The sequence below is a fragment of the Urocampus carinirostris genome, chromosome 20, assembly GCF_059441175.1.
Source record: "Urocampus carinirostris isolate Australia breed hairy pipefish chromosome 20, RoL_Ucar_1.0, whole genome shotgun sequence".
NCBI lineage: Eukaryota > Metazoa > Chordata > Actinopteri > Syngnathiformes > Syngnathidae > Urocampus > Urocampus carinirostris.
The window spans coordinates 2,249,734-2,269,290 of NC_142368.1; the positions used below are offsets into that span (position 1 = coordinate 2,249,734).

Consider the following 19,557-nt stretch of genomic DNA (forward strand, 5'->3'; position numbering starts at 1 on the left):
TGTGGTCCCCAAGTTAAAATGAGTTTTACACCCCTGCATTAAAGCGACAGCGTGTAATAATTTATCACTAGAGGTTGTTTAGCTTGGAATAGAGCTGAAGCGCGTGCATCCAAAAAAGATAAATTACGGCACCTGGAAATAATCCACTCGGCAAAATTCGGGAGCCGACTTCCATATTTTTCTTGGACGAATTTCAGCCAGCAACACCTGCGATGACAAAAGACAGACAACCTAAATACAGAAGCTGAAAAGAGACAATAGCTGGAGTTGGTCAGAGCTGGTGTGAATGGCTACTACAGCTACTAAAGTGGCCAGTACAAGACTGAATTTATCAATTGTCACAACCCTGAATTACAAAACTGAGAAACATCAATGACTAGAGAAAGAAACAGTGGAAACAATAGTATAAGATTCCTTAATCCTGGGATTGTGTGACGTTCGCTTGGATGACCAGCAGTAGAAGGTGGGTGAAATTGAAAGACAAGGCAAGAAACTCTACAAACTATTACCAACAGGCCATAGCCTTTAGCCACTTGGCTATGTAGTGCCAAGAGAAGGAAACAATGGAAAAAAAATTGTAAGGTACCTGGGTCATGGGACTCTGCGACATTTACGTGCAGGACCAACTAGGGAAGGTGAGGACAAGACAGGAGAATGTAGAAATGGCAAACCATAAACTATAGCCAAGTGGCTAACATGAGTGACTAGAGAAGGGAATAGTGGAAAAAAGGGACTAGGTGAGCGTCACATGCAGAGCTCAGCTGCGGAAGGTAAGTGGCTCTTAAGTTCTAAATGGACTTTGCAAAACGGTCAATCAGGCTTCTGTAGTAGCAAGATGGTGGCCAAACACATCAGCTTCCTCAAGTTATGTAATATACATACACATTCAGGGTCAAGGCAAAATTCAAGACATTATTAAAACGTTTTAATGCCCTTTGAAAACAAATTTAAGACACATTAAAACACAAAAAACACAAATACTCATTATATTTTCCTTTTTATGTTAATTAAAGCCTTATTTTGAGGATCAATGGATCCAATGCGGGCAGCACGGCGGCGCAGTGGTTAGCGCGTGTGCGGCACAGTTCTAAGGTCTCGGGAACCTCCTGTGTGGGTTCAAATCCAGCTACCAGACTTACTGTGCGGAGTTTGTATGTTCTCCCCGTGCTTGCGTGGGTTTCCTCCGGGCACTCCGGTTTCCTCCCACATTCCAGGTGGATTGGCCGGTCCAAATTGTCCCTAGGTGTGAATGAGCGAGCGAGTTGTCTGTCCCTGTGTGCCCTGCGATTGGCTGGCAACCAGTTCAGGGTGTCCCCTGCCCACTGCCCGATGATTGCTGGGATGGGCTCCAGCACCCCCGCGACCCTACTGAGGATAACCGGTGCAGCTAATGAGATGAGATGGATCCAATGCATTTGAAGACTTTTAAGGATCCATGGGAACCTTGACATTTTGAAACCAGTAAGTCTTGAAACAAAATCATGATCTTGTGACTAGAGAAGGAAACAGGAGTAAAAAAACCTAGTTGTTTATTGAAATGAATCAAGTCTATCGCTATAATACACTCTGGGGCTTTAAGTGGCTTTTACCACACAATTCTCAGTGTGCTCTTCGCCATTCCTTTTTATCACAGGGATCAAACCCGACATGAATTTTTATCTAAGGTCAACGAGTTTGCGTTTTTATATCTCCCTTCTGTTCCCTCGCTCAAGACGTCATCCGTCTCGAGCATCGCGGCCACGTGAACGCTTTCCAGGAACGATAACGTTCTTTACATTTCTCGAAAACCGCAGCGACATATGCCGAAACATCTGCGTACGATGAAGCGCTTCGTCCTCTTGTAAAAAAAAAAAAGATGGGGCCCTTAAAGACATTCCTCTATTTTACGGCTCAGTGAGCGAGTGGCGGCCTAGGGTAATGGGGAGGCCAACAGCTCGGGTGTCACTTACAGCACCCCCACGGTACCCTCGGACCCCCTCCCTGATGATCTCTATCACAGTTTGAGAACTAACAAATAAACAAACAAGAGCACCGACAACATTCCCGGTGAGCTTTAGCGGAGGCGCTTGCGGCTTACTAGAAGTAGAACGTGAAAAAATGGGTGTGTATAATTGTTAGGAGGTTGACATAAATACATTTTGGCGAAAGGTCCCCGGTTCGAAATGCTAAAGGGAGAAGTAAAAGCATGAGAAACATGCAAACGAAACTTGAGATTATCAAGAAATACACTATAAAATAACACCGTAAATTCCGGACTATAAGCCGCTACTTTTTTCCCAAACCTTCAACCCTGCGGCTTATTCAGTCATGCGGCCAATTGATGTCATTTTTCTAACAGCCGCCAGCGGCGCTCGAGTACAAAAGGTAAGATTTAGACCGCTGGAATATATGCGCCGAGGAAGACTGCAACTTCTTAGCTTGTGCACAAATTAAATTAGCGTAGACATATCCTCATCATGCAAATTGCAAAAAGAAAGGCACATGACGTAGCTTTCAAGCTAAAAGCAAACGAGCAGTCCGATAATGAAGGAAACAGAGCTACTGCACGTAAACTTTACTTTGCTAGCGTGTTTTTGAATAAGGGAGCGTGGGACGACGTCTATATGACAAAGTCTCTTTCCCATACTGGGGAAGACGATTTCGATGACGTCAGTCATAAGGAGGAAGATGAGGACGGTTTCCCGTAGCTTCTACAAGTACGGTATGTTTTGTTTAACAGACCCATTTACTGTGTTGCGAGCGTGTTGCTAGTAGCGTTTTGCTACCCTTCACAGGCACGGTTTGGGATGAAAGTCATATTATAATTAAAGCTTTGAAAACTCTCTCAGTGTACCGTCTTTCTTTGTAAATACGTGTAACCGATGTATAATATGTATTTGCACCTGTATATTTTTGTAATGTATTTATTTGAGACACTTATTATGATATGTTTTGCGAATTAAAAAAGAGGGGCGGAGCAAACGCGGGCTAACGGGAAGTGGGGTAAAGGTGAGTGAGACCTGTTGTCGCGGCGGACAATAGTGGATATATATTTTCCCCACCCTTACCTTTGGAAATATAGACTTTTTTTCCTTGGATTAGTTTCAACGGGTACCCAGACTCTGCAGGTCTGCATCAAACGTTAAGTACCAGTATCATTTTCTGTTCATTTTGCCGGCTGTGGTTTTTAGACTGTGTACTTTATATTCAGTTACAATCACGTGACTCAAAGCCGCGTTTGGGCTAATTTTGTGAATATGTTACATGTTTTAATGTGGGCGCATGCGGCTTATATACAGGTGCGGCTTGTGTAAGTACAAAATCGATTTTCCTCTTAAAATGTGGTGGGTGCGGCTTATAATCAGGTGCGCTCTATAGTCTGGAATTTACGGTACCCTAATACATGTATTATTATGTGTTTTTATCGTACTAATCAGCATTGGTATGTTGACATACACGTCGTCTCCTTCCTCCTTCTGCACTCATCCGGAAACTCTCCTGTACCAGCTCAAGTCAAGTCAAACTAAAGGTAAATATGATTTTGTTTTCCCTTTACAAGTATACTTATTTATAAGGTGATTCATCCATCCATCCATTATCTGCACCGCTTATCCTCAGTAGGGTCGCGGGAGTGCTGGAGCCCATCCCAGCCATCCTCGGGCAGTGGGTAGGGGACACCCTGAACTGGTTGCCAGCCAGTTGCAGGGCACTCAAATACAGACAACTCACTTTTTTTGGGAATGTGGGAGGAAACCTGGAGGGCCCAGAGGAAACCCACGCAAGCACGGGGAGAGCATGCAGACTCCACACAGGAGGTTTGATCTCATGAACTCTGTGCCGCAAATGCGCTAACCACTGCGCCGCCATGCTGCCCTCAGGTGATTCAATGCATACCAATATATTACACATAAGTAGTACTAGTATATTTTTTTCTTATTTTAAGATTTTTATCTGGGGTACCAATAGTTTGGAAGTAGTTACCATAGGTTCAGTTCAATATCTCAGGCAACAAGGGTGAAGTGACGATAAAGGAAATAAGTCACACAAATGGCTACCCCTGCTTAAAAATATGACCGTCACCATCGTAAAGATTGTGGCAATAATTATAAATTGATCAACAAAGACTGATGAAAAGTTTGAATTTAAATCGGACATCTTTTACTGCATCCACCCACTAACTCCAATGTACCAGCTTAAGTTACATAAGACGGTAAATAAATCAGGCTTTTTCTTTTACATGCATATTTTTTTAATCATATACATGTATACCACAAATAAATAATACCATTTACTATTTTGTTACAATTGTTAAATATGTAGATCAATTTTTGTATGCCTTTACTTGAGATTTTGGGGTTTTGGAATGCATTAGCCTAATAGCATAGGTTTCTTTCCCCCGCCCTATAACAATTCCCCTTTACGTTCTCCACTTCTGAACTGATTTATGTTGTATCCTGGGGGTCTAATGTATTCATTTATTTGTTTTCCAGGAGTATCATGGCTGCCCATTTATATATGTCAATATAAATCATAGAGCTTTAGCCATTCCCGTGTGTTTTCGACTGCTAGCTGACTCAAGTAGTCAGGAAACCAGCAAAGTCCAGTCACAAAATATTTTGCTTCCATGTTTGTGTGTTGATCCATGCTCTTTAATCTAATCTTCATAGAACTTTGGCCATTATCACATGTTTTCGACTCCTAGCTGACTCAAGTAGTCAGGAAACCAGGAGAGGTGAAAGGCAGATGCAACAACACAGTATTCTGAAAAAGGAAAAACACAAATTGGCTCTATGTTTTTATTTACAAGACCTGTTTTCAGTTATCACATTTTGAGAATGTCGGAATAGAGCCAAAAGGAAACGAACATATTTCGAAACGAGATGGCTCTACGTCACAAGGAGTGGTTCAGAAACCTACAGACGCCCACATCTGTTGACGGACAGACTGACAGCTCTCAGCCGGTCCGCATTCCACCCGAGTTAAGTCACGGCGTGCTTCTGATCCCCCCGCCCCCCGCCACTTTCTCAGCGGATTCTCCGGGTAATCTCGAGTGTCGCGCGCCCCCTCCGCAATCCCGGGCCAAGTTATCCAAACAGTGCCGGCGAGCGAGGGGGGAGGAAATTGAATTTCCCCAACCCCCTTCCTCCTCAAAGACGGGCCTCCCAAATCCCCATCAACGGGAGCTTAGGGAGCCTGCGCTCCTTCCAGTTTCATCTGCCACGGTGGTCCCGAACCGACAGGTTCGGCCGCGGGAACGTCTGCGCGTGCCCGTGCCCGTCCGAGCTCGAGCAAAAGCCGCAAAAGGCCGCGAAGGAGCGGCGGACGCGTCCGCCCTTGGCGTCAACAATCCACAATCCTGGGCATTGTGGAGCCTGTGATCCTGTGACCTGTGAACCCCGGAGTTAACCCCGGAGAGGCTAGCGCTGAGAGGTGAACCAGACGGCTCGCTGAAATGCGTGAGAACCGAAAGGGAAGATCAGGAATCAAAGCTTCCGACTGCGGCTTTAAAGAATGCGTGGCACGAACGTACAGAGAGGAAACGTCAATCGCATTAAGGCCGTAGCAAAACCAACACGTGGCGCAAATATTAAAGTAGAGATAGTTCCACCTAAAACGAGCTGCACTTGTGCGGCCACGATCAATTATCCCCAATCCCATATTGCTGCGAGCTAGGACCGGCATAAGGAACTTTTGTCGAGAGGAATGTGGTTGAGGGCTGTTAACGCGCCCGCCGCACAGATCTGAAGTCATGGGTTCAAATCAAGCTAACAGCCTTCCTGTGCAGAGTTTGCATGTTCTCCCTGTGCTTGCATAGGTTTCCTCCGGGCACTCCGGTTTCCTCCCACATTCCAAAAATATGCATGTCAGGTTAATTGGCCGGTCGAAATTGTCCCTAGGTGTGAATGAGCGGGTGAGTTGTCAGGCTCTGTGTGCCCTTCGACTGGCTGGGAGGCAGTTCAGGGTGTCCCCCTACCAACTGCCCGAAAATGGCTGGGATGAGCTCCAGCAGCCCCGTGACCCTAGTGAGGATAAGCGGTGAAGATAATGGACGGATGGATGAATGGATGGATGGATGGATGGATGGATGGATGAATGTCATTCTGGCCTGTATCGAAGTAAATGCAAGGTTGTGGCTGCGATCCATTATCCCCAGCCATTTATTGCTGAAGGCAAAGGCCGAGAGAGTAAATTTGTGTCCTGCAGTCTTTAAGTTGCCAATCATTCACATTTAACTATTGCTGAAAGCAGGGGCAGAGAGAGAACATTTGTGTCCCGCACTGTGTTGCCGTGATCCATTATCCCCAGTCAACTATGCTAAGAGGAGGTGGGCGGTAAAGCAAATTTCTAACCAGCACTGATTTGGCCATGATCTATTATCCCTAGTTCACTATTGCTGATACCAGAGGCCGCAAAAGAAATTTGTGTCATATATATGACGCTCTTTTTTCCGTTCTTTCTGCCTAAAAAGAACAGTACACATACAGCTGCAATCCATTATCTCATATCGACTTTTGTGGCGAGCGGGGGCTGGAGGCTGTTAATTTTTCTCGGGCCTGGGGCACTTTTTTCGCCGTTATTTCGGCCTAAAACAAACTGCACTCGTGCAGGTGCAATCCATTATCCCCAATCCCAAATTGCTCCAAGCAGGGACCTGAAGAAGCCTCCTTTATCAAGCCTGTCAGCTAGTTTTGCCGAACTGTCCACGAAAAAGTGAATTTACTCGTGATCCATTATCTTTTATCATTTTTCCGCAAATGGGGAGCACATTTTTGACAGGGCTGGCGGCTTTTTTTTTGCCAGCACTCGTGCGGCCGCAAAGTTGCTTTTGTCGACAGTAAATCGCATGGTTTTTGCCACGATCAGTTATCCCTGGTTAACTATGCCCGATGGGTTGATTTTTTTTTCCACCTCACATTGATTGTAGTTTGTTCGCACTCCATTAACCTCAGTTGACTATTGCTGAGAGCAGGCGCCGAGAGAGTCTTTTTTTTCATGTCTTTATTTCCGTTCTTTCTGCCTGAAATGAACAACACCTGTGTGGCCGGGATCCATTATCCGTGGTTGACTATTGCTGCGAGCAGGGGCTGGCACAGTACATGTTAAAAATGAGGCGAGGAGGCTACTTTGTGGATTTCCAAACATCACTGGAGATTCTGGTCCCCATGAACGCGTCCAATAAGAATATTTGGTATCACACGTCAAATTCGAGGGATCAGAGGACCTAGCTTGCTAAATCCTTTATCCTAACATCTTAGATTTGATTCCCGTCACGATTCTACAACACCTCCAAACCAGACCGCGTTGGCATCCTGGCTGTCTTTGACCCCGTTTCCGTTTATTGGAGTCGCCTTAAACGCCAAAGACCCCTGGGCTCATTAGAGGTCACGGCCTGGGATGCCCGAGAGAGGTGTTGCAGCTGGGGTGGTTCTTTGGTGCCGGTAAAGAGCAGCTGTTGTGTGTTAGACTGTCAACGTGCTATTAAAGGAGGTCTTCGTTCTTGCACAAGGAGCTTTTGGGGTGATTTCTGCACTCAAGTTACGTTTGTTTTGACTCGCTATCACTTAGTATACCGCAAAAGGCCTGTAGAACGGGGACCTTCGGATCTGTGAACTTCTGAATCCACTTCCGTCACTCTGGAGGTGTTGAAACCAGAGGTGTTGAGACCAGAGGTCTGGAATGTTTGTGATTTTCACCGGAGTCCGTCTGGAACTTGTTGTGGGGATTTTGGATTTGGGTCGGCGTCACTTCCAAGGGAGGTCCGCTTAAAATGGTTCAACTAGAATGATCCGAGAGAGTATTACGGTTTGATTTATGTGTCCTCAGTACATCAATCGCATGTGATAAATATTTAAAGGAAGGGTTGATTTTGTGCCTCTAAACCAGGTATCAGGAACCTATGGTTCTTCTTAGTATAACTCTTTTCATGAGTACATATGGCTCAGAGATTGAACACACACAATTTTTGATGTAATATTGCAAGCGGAGCCTATTGTCTCACATGCGAAACTAAGACAATACTAACTTCTCGCAGGGTTGGGTCCAGTACATATACTGTAGGAGACAATCCTAACTACAGTTCACAGTCAAGGTGTCACACCAACAGACCCCGTTTTGGCTGTAAATCGCTTAAATAATCCTTAAATGGAAGCCTATTACAGTGTTCTCGTTTGCCCGCGTCCCTGCGTCCTAGACGCATCATTTTTGCTGGGGACGCATAGTCTCAAATCAACGTGCGTCCCCGGGACGCAACTTTTTCGACACAAAATTGTCATTATTACCCGATTACTTTTATTTTTAACAAAGATTTACTGCTCTCCAAACTTTTCGTCAGGCAGATCCGCCATTGTTGTTTTGGTCTCGCGGTTCGAGTTTTCGTCTGCACGCCGATCTCGGCCAACGAGATCTCGTTGATTCGAGATTAAGTCATTGTTGTGGTGCTTGTCGTCGAGGGAAGGTGAAAATCAACACAAAATTGGTCATTTCTTCAGTGTCGGTAATAAGTCGAAACATAATGCAGAAAGTGATAATGACGGCAATAATTCCGGCTTGAAAAAACTGCGGAGAAATTCTTGGGAAGATCGCTAGGAAAACACGAGAGGCTAAGAAAACACGTGTGTTGAAGCGAATGACTCGACGAAAGAAAATAAACAAAATAATACTCCTAAGCAACATAAGGACTTTTCTGCCAAAATGGACTTAATTTTATTCCTGGTTACGCTATGAGGAGGATGATAATGGATTGGACCTTGAGAAGGCATTACGACTGTTGCTTGGCAGCAAACCACGAAAAATATATGAACTGAAAAATCTGAAGGGATAACTGCTTTGTATTACCGATTAACTGTGATGATTAAAACTGCATGAATATATAGACTAATATTTCAGCAATATTATTTTGTATAATTTACAATATTGTTGTGAACTGAAAAATCTTGAAGTGATAACTGATTTGTATTACCAATAAACTGTTATGAATAAAACTGAATGAATATATACATTTATATTATATGTTTGTCGCCGATTTACAATTTCAACCTCGATAACACAAAATTTTGGGGACCCATAGATCTCTGTTGGGACCCATGGAATTTTGAGCATGCGAGTCCCCGGGACTCATCACTTTTCAGAGGTAAAATGAACACTGCTATTAAACAACCTATGTTTATTGTTGAGACACACTCCAAATACCCAAACGCTCTGGAAAAGCCCCTAGAGCAATTGGATTGGGTGAGCTGTAGGAATGGGTTGAGCTACACACAGGACGCGGGCACTCCTTCTTGAGTCAAGTCATATTTATTTGTATAGCCCTTTATCACAAAAAGTCTCCCCGCCCAGCACCGTCTGCACTAAAATAAATGTGTTGGTATCGTTGTTTGCAGTTTTTTGTGACATTTTTACCTATGAACTTTGCTAGCACCCTGTTTTAAAACCATTATGCTGGTATACTCTTGATCCCAAGAGCCAAAAAGAAATCTGGAGGTTCAAGAGTCTTGTTCATTTGGGCCCTGGTGCTGTGGAATGCTCTGCCCACTGAGATTCAATCTGAAACCTCAGTGGAACTGTTTAAATCGAGAATTAAAACACAGTTATATTCTATGGCTTATGAATGGCCAATGTTTTATGCTGATAATGTCTGTATTGTGGACATCCATTCTGGATTATGTCATGGGGAAGCACAAGGTTTCTTAATTTTCTCATGATGAAGTTTTGAGTTTTTCCGTGCCCTCGTGTAGGCTTTAGATCAGGGGATGGTGTATTACTAGTCTGTAGATGTCAGGACCAGAACAGAGACAGGACCCACTTGCGTTACGTTTCTCTAAGTTTTATTGGAAGAAAGGAAAGGGTTGCCCCCACGATCCCCCAGAGGTTGCTCTGAACGCGAAAGTGGGACTTCCATGGTGAGCGATGGCACTGTCGGGAACGTAAAACAGTTCAGTAACCGGGACAGGAGAGCAAAAACATGGTCGGGGTCGTAAGCGAGTCGTAAGCCAGGAAAGGAGAGTAGACGTGGTCGAGGACAAAACAGGTCCAAAGCCGGGACGGGAGAGTAGACGTGATGAGGATCAAAAACGGGTCGAAGCCGGGGGACAGACAGGAGCAAAAAACAGGTTGGAGTCAGGGTCGGAAAAAGGCTTGCCTAGTGAAAACTGAGGTTCGCAGCAGCAATCATGACAGTAGACTGTGCAGCCCTTTATCCTTCTTGTGTTTAAAGGCTATACAAATAAACATGGCTTGACACAAAAATGACAAAATGAGCCTCAACACTCTTAAGTAGACAAATTTTAAGTAGTATATTTGTTGATATGGGACAGAGGCTATCGCATTATTATTATTTGATAGATTTTATCAAATCAAACATCACACAGTGAAATAAACTGTGCTAAATAATTAGCATTTGTCTGGAGAGTGGGTTCGCCGATGTCGAATTTTATCGTAAAATATATGGTGTCTCTCTTTCTCCCCAAAAATCTAAATATTTTGCTTTCATGGCTCTTCGAGTCTAAAAGGTTCCCAACCCTTGCTCTAGAGGGATTGATTGTTGGATGTTGGTGACCTGAGAAACTCGCGGTGTTAATTAGAAATTGCAATGGGTTGCCAGTCCTTCCAAGTACGTATCAATTGTAAGCGGCGGCTATATTCGCGGGGTCAATGGTGGCGTTAGCTAACCGATACTAAATGCATTTTAGAAACAACATGTGAACTGTGAAACAGACGATAGTGTGATGTTGTGTCACTAAGGGCAATATTGATAGTGAGTTTATGTTGGATTTTGGCAACATGTATAGATAAGGTCATGGAAGCAGCAACATTAGCTTAGCAACATCAATGGCATGTGATGAGCTTTTCTAAGGAGTGGGAAACAGTCAATAACCCATGATTAGAAATGCTAACAGTAGCGGTAGCCGTCACGTTAGCCTAGCAACAACATAGGCAAACGTCTAGAAAAATAGATAGTATTAGGCCCAAAATGTTCATGATTTTTTTCATGTTGGATGTTGGTGACAGGGATCGCCCTGGATAAGTTCATAGAAGCAATGTCATCGGCAAAGTACTATTGAAAAAAAGTGTATGCTAAAAAAAAACTGGGCCGGGAGGCATTATTTAATGCCACTAGGGGGAGGATTATTGTTTCATGTTGGCGACAGGAATAGTACCAGATAATGTCATGGAAGTAGTAACGTTAGCCTAGCAACATCAATTGCAGGCGATGAACATTTTAAGAGTTTAAAGCAACAGTAGGCGCCTTGCATGGCTGACCCCGCTATCGATGCGTGAGTGTGTGTGTGTGAATGACTTGAATAGCGCTACATAAACATAGACTATTAACCCTTTTACCATTCATTTTAAACGCCCCATAACGCAAAATGTCTCAAAGGACCAGAATTACAGATGGTTGATTTTGTGCCACTAGGAGGATTATTGTAACAGAATTATGATTGATGCCCACCTCATATTCTGTATTGTCCTGTCTTTTTCCGACTGCCTGCCTGGTGGTGAAATGAAGGAGAAGGACGATTTGAGATGAGTCAGCGGACCAGCGTTTGACCTGAAGCATGTGAACGCCTGCATGGACCAGCTGGCAGAGATGGGCAGCTGCGTCGTGGCCGTCATAGACTTTCTGGTCTAGTTTACAGGCTGCTGTCATGCACTTTCCGGACAAATTTTCAACATGTTACCTAGTGTTTACTATGTTTGTGTACTGTAATAGTAAATGTAATTCACCCTGGTCATCCTGAAAGGGGGATACCACTTGTGAGGTCCCTTCTCAAGGTTTCTCTTTTTCTGTACGCTGAGGTTTTGAGTTGTTCCTTGCCCGCATGTTGGTTTAAGATCAGGTAATTGTGTCATTGTAGTCCTGTGCAGTCCTTTGAGACATTTTTGTGATTAAGGGCTATATAAATAAATTTGACTTGACTTGACTTGAATTAGTTGTAGCAGTAGTGATAGCAGTGGTGTTAGCCTAGCGACAACATTAGCAAACTTCTAAAAAAAAAAACAAAAGAAAAAAGAACTGTATTGGGGTATAATTTTATGCCACTGGATGGAAGTAGTGTTTCATGTTGGATGTTAGCTTAGCAACATCACAGGCAAACTAGGAAAAAATTGTATTGGAACAACACAGAGATAATGGATTTTGAAGACAGAAGTAGTCCTGGATAAGTAAATGGAAGCAGTAATGTTAGCTTACTAACGTAGGTTACATGTGATGAAGATTTAAAAGGAGTGTGAGATAGTCAGACATTGGATTTTTGTGCTACTAGGGGTAATTGTTGTTTCATTTATAGTCCCGGTTAAGATCGTGGAAGCAGCAATGCTAGCTTAGCTACATCAATTGTATGTAATAACATAGTGAAACAGACCAAGGTGTTATTTTTGTGCCACTAGGGCGAATTATTGTTTAGCTTAGCTAAGCAACATCGGAGGCAAACTTGTATGGGAAAAAAGAGTGTATTGAAACCAAAATTGTTAGCAAACTGGAAGCAGTAATGTTAGCTTAGCCGGATAAATCGCGTGTAATGAACATTTTAAGGAGTGTAATATAGTCAGACGGTTCATTTTGTGCCACTAGAGGGGGATTACCATTTCATATTAGATGTCTGTGACAGCAAAGGTCATGAAAGCAGTTAGCTTTGCAATATCATAAGCTAACGGTTAGAAAAAAAGTGAACCAAGATTGATAAAAGAAACAGGGGGGACATGATTGGCGGTGATTATGGTTTCATAGGCGCCGCTGCGAGCGGCAGCCTTTCCAGCAGCCGTGTTACTTCGCTCTTTTTGTGATTTATTGTTTTAAGTGTCTGCTTCTATCTTCAGTGTTTTTCGTCCCGTTTGACAACTACACTTTGGATTACTTTCTATCCTATCGTTATGGGGTTTACTGCACACAAATGCGTTTATTCGGGGAATCAACTCCTTGCCCTGAAGAATTCTCGTGCCGTCGTAATGAGTAGGCCCTATCGTGGCTGCAAAGCCGGAGCTAAGGTGAAGGCTAAGTGGCTAGCGGCGTTATAATTCCTCGGTACCGTCCATAATCATGGTAAATGTGAACTCTCTACCAAATAAGACCGATGAACTGGCTGTGCTGGTGAAAAACAGCAAAGCACACAGGTAGTGCAGTTTGCTGTGTTTTACGGAAACGTGACTCACGTTTAGCATCCCGGACGCTAACGTGGAGCTACCCGGAGCTATCCAGAGCTACCCGGCTTCAGCGCTGTTAGGGACACAGACACAAAAGCCTGCGGGAAGCGGAGAGGAAGTAGACTCGCTATCTACGTGAACACGAGGTGGTGTAACCCTGGGCACAAAGATTTCCACCTGCTGCAGGGCCGTCGAACTTTTGGACTAGCGTGTGACGTCACCCACTCCGCTGTTGCTAAACTACAACACAGCACTCTGAGGCCATCCTGTTAATCTGTTAATAAACAACAAAAGGATACCGCTGGGAGTGTGAATTTCCCTAAGGGGGTGAATAAAGTATCTATCTATCTATCTATCTATCTATCTATCTATCTATCTATCTATCTATCTATCTATCTATCTATCTATCTATCTATCTATCTATCTATCTATCTATCTATCTATCTATCTATCTATCTATCTAGACATCTATCTATCTAGACATCTATCTAGACATCTATCTATCTATCTATCTATCTATCTATCTATCTATCTATCCAGGGTTGGGTAGGGTTACTTTAACTGGATTACTTTCAATTACTTTTGGATTACCCCAATACCAAATATGCTAATAAAAGATAAAAGAAACTAAATATGAATAAAATGAGTAAATTATTTGCAGGCTTGGGGAGTAACGAAACACATGGAACGGCAAAAATGATGTTGGCAAGCTGTTTGGATTTATTTTCATTTTGTTTCTGTCGCATTTTATGTTAGGTTTGCCGGAGATCAAAGAGATCAAAGCCAGGAGAGAAAGCTTACCACGTGTTGTGAGTCATCATTTTATTCGTATTTAGTTTCTTTTGTCTTTTATTAGCATATTTGGTATTGGGGTAATCCAAAAGTAATTGAAAGTAATCCAGTTAAAGGAACCCTACCCAACCCTGTATGTATCTATCCATCTATGTTGGATATTGGTGACAGATATAATGTAGCAGCGACGTTAGCTTAGCAACATCGTAGGCAAACTGCTAGAAAACAAAAGAGTGTATTGGACCTGAGATTGTAAAAAACCCCAAAAACTTTCTACATAATTCCTGATGACCCACACGTATCTCGAAGCCTCGCTCTTATTCTTTATCCCCTGCACAGATCGACCAGTTGCACACCCAGCCCCATCGTTTCTATGTCTTGATCCGCTCCCAAACACCAGACTTCCTTTTATCGCGCAAAACGAGGGACTAAAAGCGCTCTATACGTCCAGTGTCCCGAAGCAGCCTCTAAACAATGTACGCTATAGATAAGGATCCGATAATCGTCAGTATTCATGCAAACGGGGGCTGTCGGCGTTTCTCCAGCTGTCGCCCCCGTGCACTCGCTGACCTGGCGTCCCGAGGCCATCCGTGCTTATTGCATCCCCGATCCAGACCTTGCTTTTATGAGCATGCTAAAGGGCCCTCCACACAACACAGGAAGGACCCTCCTGCCGGACCTACTTATGTGGCCCACGTCAGAGAAGGTCTCTCAAAGACCTGTTTCTGGACTCGACCCAGCGGTTCGTTTTTGGACACATTTATATGATTATGGTAAAGTAATAGTTACTTTGTTATAACAATAGTGCTTTCATTTTATCAGTCATTGACATTATCTGACAATTGAATCATTTTTCAAAATAAAGTGTTCTAAAAAAATATTTGCTACCTTAAATTTCATTTTTCATATAAATAATTAAGAAAAAAATCATACTATAAATAAACAAAGCCTTACTTTCTGTTCTGAAATTATTGTTTTACTATATTTTAGCTATATTGAGGGTATAATTCGAAAAATAATACCAAAAATGTGCAAAATAAAAGAAATATATGGTATGCACTAGAAAATCAAAATAAAGGCACGATTAAACAGGAAATGTTTTCATATATTTCATATGATTTTTTTATTTAGTAAGATAAGATAATATGAGTTGATTACAGTACAAATTTCAAAATAAAGTAACATCTTAAAAATATTCGTTTCAGTAAAATAAAGAAATACAGTGAAAATAAAAAGTACCATTAATGTTGGGAAAATTACATACATGCCAGTATTTAATTTGTATGTATACATTTTTTAAACAAATTACATAAAAGTTAAATTTAAAAATTACCAAATGTAAAATATAATATATATAATATAAAAAATGTAAAATGAATAAACAATAATATTACATATTTTTTATTTACAAATGTCTAATTTAAAAAAAGAGAATACTCTATTTTGAGAATAAAATTTAATTCATATCAATATTTAATTCATATCTAATTTATATTTTTACTTTTATATTTTTTTAGAAAATTAAAAATATTACATTTAGAAATTGTCATGATTACTGATGTAAATCACCTCTGCCCGCTCATCTGGCGCCAACTGCTGCGGGTTCTGATTGGCTCCCTGTCCCTACTTAAACCCAGTCCTGTCAATCCCCTGTTGTCAGTCCGTCTGTGAACCTCTGTTTATACAAGGCAAGCCGTTTTTGACCCTGACTCCCGCCTGTCCCGTTTTTGCTCCCATTTGTCTCCGGCTAAGGCCTGTTTTGATCCCGACCACGTCTGCCCTCCTGTCCCGACTTACGACCCGTTTTTGGTCCCGACTACGTCTTCTTTCCCGTCCTGGCTTACGACTCGTTTCCGACCCCGACCGTGCTTAGCTTTCCCAGTCCCGGCTACCGACCAGTTTTTCCGTCCCTGATACCGCCATCGCTTGCTACATTGATCCACTTCCGTGTTCGGATCCCAATCCGAGTACGAGAGCGACTTGCTTCCCGCGTCCAGAGAACACCGGATCGTGGGCCCGGTCCTTCCTCTTTCTTTCAATAAAACTTGTGGTAAAAATTACGCAATTGGGTCCTGTTTCTGTTCTGGTCCTGACAGAAATATGATAATATTTTATGAAAAATACACTAAAATAAGAAAACCAAATATTAAAATGAGAAAAATGATCTATTATCCTTCCCAAAAGTACGTAAGAATTTAATATTGAATAACTTGATTTTGTACTGTTTTTAAATTTTGAAGTATCCTAAGTCAACAGTTTTATTTTTGAAAAATAAATAGAAATATTAACTACAATAATATATTTGTTTTTTTTTGTGAAATGAGATAATTACTTGTTTGAATGGATTACAAGTACAGTAAAATAATAAAAATATTATATTATTAAAGATAATTTGATTTTGTACTGCTTTTAAGCTTCAAATAATTTAAAAAATAGGAATTGTCTTTGACAGACACCAATCGCCCCATGCAATTAAGATAACACAGTAAAAGTGGATTGTAAATTCCTGTTTCGACCTTTAAAACATTTAAAAGAAAACGTTAAAAGTGAAATGAGCGCATCCTTCGCATGCTTTCCATTCCTGGGGTCAGCACTTCCGAGACCTTTTGCCATTTTTACGGCCCCTTCTCCCTTTGGTCCCTTCCCGGAACCAATCTCAGCCATACGGTGTGACATCCGTGTCCGCTGGCGTTGGCCACGCCCCCTCCTCGTCATGCGCCGTAAAATTTTTTACAAAAGTAAAGGGAACTTTTGTTTTTCGTTTTCTTTTCATCCTTACGAGGGTCACTTCACCTCGGGAAAAGGCCATAGACGTGGACACAGATGCTTTTTGTTTTCGTGGCCTCAGTGCATCGCGGGTTCGAATACAATCCAGCGATCCATTATCCTCGATAGCATATAAGCATGTGTTATGCAGTTCTCTCCACCAAAAACTACACTCTAGCAGCCATTATCCCCGTTCCAATATTTCTGCAAGCAGGAAATGACAGAGCGCATTTTTGTCATGCCTGACAGTTTTTTTTGCAGTTATTTCCGCCTAAAATGGACTGCACTCGTGCAGCCATGATCAATTATCCCCAATCCCGTATGGCTGCGAATGGGGACCGGCGGAAGGTACCTTTGTCAGGAGACTTTCTGTTCCCGCCCGTATAAAATAAAATGCACAATTGTGGGCGCGATCCATTATTCCCGGTTGATTATTGCTGAGAGCATCGGTCCGAGAAACAATGTTTTTTGGTTCAGCCCTCTGGAGCATGCCACTGTGTCCTACCTAAAATCAAATGCACTGTTTATTTCCTTTATCCTCATTTGATTACTGGTGAAAGCTGAGGGGGGAGAGCAAAATTATGTCCTGCACTGTCTTGGTCGCAATCTATTATCCCCCGTCGACTATTGCTGAGAGTGAGGGACTGAGAGAGCAAATGTGTGTACTGTACTATATTGGCCCCAATTTGTTATCCCTGCAGAATGAGCATATTTTCTCCTGCAGTTTTGCCGCAATCCATTATACCCAGTTGACTATTGCTCGGGGCAGGGGCCAGGAGGGGAAAATGGTGTCCTGCACTGTTCACCACGATTCATTATCCCCAATCAACTATTGTTGAGAGCGCGGGCCCAAATTGAAAATTTGTGTTCGATCTGCACTATTTTGGTCTTGATCCATCATCCCCAGTCGACTATTGCTGAGAGTGAGGGACCAAGAGAGCAAATTTGTGTCCTGCAGTGTCTTGGCCACAATCCATTAACCCTAGTCGATCATAGCTGAGAGTGGGGGAAGAGAGAGCATATTTGTGTCATGCAGTATTTTGACCATAATTCATTATCCTCTGTCAATTATTATTTAGAGTGGGGCCAAGAGACCAAATGTGTGTCCTGCAATGGTTTGTCGTTGATCAATTCTCCCCAGTCGACTATTGTTCAGAGTGGGGTTGAGAGATCAAATTTGCGTCCTCCACTATTATATCCTGGACGGATCCATTAATCAAAATCAAGTTATGCTGGGAACGGGGGCCAAGAGAGAAAATGTGTGTCCTGTATTGTTTTGGCCTTGATCCAATATGCCCAGTCGACTATTGCTAAGAGCCGAGGGCAGAGAGAGCCAGTTTTGGTTATGAGTGGCAGCTAGATTTTCCATTCTTTCCACCTATGATAAACAGCACCTATGTGGTAATGATCCATTATCCCAGAGTACTACTGCTGCGAGCGGGGGTTGGAAAAGCACATGTTAAAAAGGGGGTGCTACTTTGCGGACTTCCTGTTTGGGTCGCTGAAGCGTGCATTGTGGCAAAATACACTTTATGACTGCGATCCATTATTCTCAGTCAACTAGTTCCTAATGTTTGTCATGCGTGGCGGGTCTTTTTTTTCCCCATTTTTTTCTGCCTGAAATGAACAATACCTGTGCGGCTGCGATCCATTATAGTTGAGGGGTGGCTGGAAGAGCGCATGCTAAAAATGCTGGACTTTGCGGATTTTAGCATATCGTAGGGGGTTCTTTTTCCCATTAACCTCGATAAAAGAGGGATAATGGTATAACAAGGAGGTGATGAGGCATCTAGGGAAGATAGGGGATTCCCAAACTCCCAAAAGCCCTCTCGCGACTTTGCCCAGGCCTCCTGTTGCATAAACACACCAGGCGGCACTTCCTGGTTCGGCCTAGGGGAGGCGGGGGCGAGGCGCTTGATCTCTGAGACAAAACAACGACAAAAAAGGGGGGAGGAAAGTGGAAAAGGAAGAGCCCCTTTCTCTCTCAGCTGCCGCCTCCGCTCACTTCCTGCCTGGGGAGGAAGTCCCTAGCTGATCTCATCCGTGGGTTGCGTCCTCGTTCCTCCCCCCTAAAATAATGCTAGCGCACAAGCCGATTAGCGCGGCTAGCGTTCCTGCAGCCGTTCCGACAGGAAACTGTGGCGCTCGGAACAAACAAGCGGTTCCTGTGTGTGTTTCAGGAGGGGGGGGGGGGCTCTTAAATTCAATGTCCTGTTCGATGCATCATTTTCACCATCGGCGCCGAAAAATCACAAGGCCTTTATTTATACGTGGAAATCCCCGACGATGGCCCCGAACCGCCTCGAATCGGACATCCGCTTTTGCCAGTAAGAGTTAGCCGCTAATTGAAACGCATTAGCGCTAAATGGCTTCCCGGTCTCCCACTTTTCACTCGTCACGTTGACAAATGAGCCATTTTTTTTTTTGTTTTCTTCATCTAATTCGTCTAAGGAATGTCACTGTTGTTTTACAATACGATTACGACAAACCTAGAATGATCGTTAGGGTCCCGGTTCACAGGGCGGCCAAGATTTCAAAGAATGAATCGGTTCCTTTAGAAAATACGGTCTGACGAGTCCACCCTCCCAAAATATAAAATGGAAATAAAAAGGATACATGATCTCTATTTTGAAGGACCACAAATGAATCCCAAGTATGTTCAATAAACTAATAAAAATGATAAATAATAATGAATAAAATAAAATAAATCATAAAATATTTAATAAATAGTTATACTTTAATACATTATAGTAATAATATATACATAAAGTAATAATGTAACAATGTATGGTGTATCCATCCATCTATTATCTGCACCGCTCATCCTCAGTAGGGTCGTGGGGGTGCTGGAGCCCATCCCAGCTATCTTCGGGCAGTGGG

General features: G+C 42.8%; 1 long non-coding RNA gene across 1 annotated transcript in view; it reads right to left on the reverse strand.

Moving 5' to 3' along the window:
- The window catches only part of LOC148345984 (uncharacterized), a 107,475-nt gene that overhangs the window by 79,031 nt on the left and 8,887 nt on the right, over positions 1-19,557 (reverse strand). The window contains exon 2 of the long non-coding RNA XR_015848330.1: positions 133-207. This is a non-coding gene — a long non-coding RNA (uncharacterized LOC148345984). The remainder of the gene's footprint in view (positions 1-132; positions 208-19,557) is intronic.